This window comes from Cebus imitator, unplaced genomic scaffold (genome assembly GCF_001604975.1).
Source record: "Cebus imitator isolate Cc_AM_T3 unplaced genomic scaffold, Cebus_imitator-1.0 Scaffold91, whole genome shotgun sequence".
NCBI lineage: Eukaryota > Metazoa > Chordata > Mammalia > Primates > Cebidae > Cebus > Cebus imitator.
Window position 1 is genome coordinate 2,202,655 of NW_016107406.1, and position 2,341 is coordinate 2,204,995.

A 2,341-nucleotide genomic window follows, 5' to 3' on the forward strand; every position below is an offset into this window, starting at 1 on the left:
TCGAGTATAGCGGACTAGCGCTTCTTGCAAGCGACCAAGGAAAAGAGCAGGGTTTTCGTCTGCCCTTTGAGTGATTTCCCTGAGTTTGTCATAATTGATGACTTTGTTAGAGACTATATTCATACCCCTGAGAAGGTACTGGATCATGCGGTCCCGTTGGGGTATGTTGGACCCGTGGCCAGTTTGGTAGTTCCACTGGGGGTCCACATTGGGAATAACTTCAGCACCTACAGGGATTTGATTGGGGTTTATGGCATGGTCCCTGTCTGCTTGATGCCTGGCTGCCGTGAGGACGCGCTCGTGTTCCTCGGCAGTGAGGGTGGAAGTGCAGATGACATGTATGTCGTGCCAAGTAAGGCTGTAAGCCTGGGTGAGGTACTGGAACTCTTTGATGTAAGTGGAAGGGTCAGCTGAAAAAGAGCCGAGCTTGCGCTCGATTTGTGACAGATCCTGGAGGGAGAAGGGGACATGCACTCTAACCAAACCATCTGCCCCAGCCACCTCGCGGAGCGGTGCCAGGAGAGTGGGCTGGTGTGAACGGGTATGGGCTGCCACTGGGGAAGTAAGAGGAGGTGGGGACTCTAAGGCGGGAGGTGCAGAAGGAGCGGCCGCTGGGGAAACAAAGGGAGGTGGAGTTCCCAAGGCAGGAAGCACGGAGGGAGTGGCCACCGGAGAAGCAAGAGGAGGAGGGGCCTCTAAGGTGGGAGGCACGGAGGGAGTGGCCACCGGGGAAGCAAGAGGAGGGGGAGTGGCCTCTAAGGTGGGAGGCGTAGAAGGAGCAGCCGCTGGGGAGACAAAGGGAGGTGGAGTTTCCAAGGCGGGAAGCGTGGAGGGAGTGGGGGAAGGGTTACCGACTGGTGGTAGTTGGCGGCGGAGGTTGGCGGGAGGGGACAGATAGTCAGACAGATCCTCCTGCGTTGAGTAAGGCGGGGGAGAAGTAATAGAAACAGCGGAGGAATTCTTGCGAGGAACTTGGGCTAAAAGAACCTGGTGTGTAGAGCAAGTGGAACAGAGGTCAGGGTGGGTACGGAGATCCCAAAAAGCCTGTACATAAGGCACCTCACGGTTTTTGCCTGTACAGCGGCAGAAATTATCAAGGTCGCGAAGGACGTTGGAATCGAAAGTGCCAGTCGGGGGCCAATGTGACTGGTTATCGAGCTGATACTGGGGCCATGCCACTTGAGACAAGAAAATGAGTTTCTTTCGCCTCAGGGTTTGCGAGTATCCCAATTTGGAGAAGTTTCGCAATAAACACCCAAGAGGGGTGTTAAGGGGTATTTTGGACTCCGCGTTCCCCATGGCGTGCGCAGCAGTAGTTTCCCTGCCAACGGCTGGGTAGATGCAGGAAGAGGCATCCCCCTTGCACTGCAGATACCCAGAGAATTAACGGAGGGAAGAGTCAAAGAGGGCGTCCCCCGTCTGGCAGTTCCCGGAGGGGCTCCTGGAGCCAGAACGGAGGACCTTCCTCAGGTCGGCCGACACTAGGCGAGGGGTCCGGCGGCGGATTGGGAGGGATTACTGTGCACGCCACGTGGAAGGAAAGGCAAGAGAAAAATAAACTTACCTTAGTCGGAGCGTAGAGATGTCGGATCCAAAAAAAAGGTCGCCGGGGGAGGGGGCTGCGGCCGGGCCGGCAGCCCGCGCTCCTGGGTTTCGGCACCACTTGTGCGACCCCGGCTGTGGGACCCCGACCCACGGAGGCAGACGCTCAATAGACTCGAGGCAGGACGCGTGGTGACCAGTACCAACTTTATTGGGACCTCCGGGCGACTCAAGCGGGAGGGGAAGAATCGCGCGCGCTTTCTTTGTTGGGTCGGTTTTATAGGGGCAGAGGGTCTGAGGCGGTGGGAGAGCAGTGGCGAGGGGTGATGATTGGTTAGGTGGTTGCTAGGCAGAAGGGGCTGGAGTTCCTTCAGTCGGGGGCATGGTACCGAGTCACATAGGGAAGTTAAGCTCCTTCCATGTGGCTGGGAAGGGGAGTGGGGGGAATGAGGCCAGAGAGCCCTCTACCAGACATTATCATCTTTTGAAAGCCACAGTAACCTCTGACCTCAGTGTCTAAGCAATTTGGGCAAACACCATGGATTGTCTGATGCCTGCATCACAGTCATCTTTTCCATTCAAGTTAGAAAGAAAGATATTCGGGTACTCTCTACACATGTGTCCTTCCCAGACTCCCACCACTTCTTAGGGCAAATAATGCCCTTAAAAGTGCAAGTATTGAGCTCAGCTCTTGCAGATGATCTCAAAACACTTTAGGGTCACTTTTTTTAACCGTAGATGAATATTCCAGTGGTGTCATGTGTTCCTACTAAGCATTATCCACGTCTCTTTTTACCTC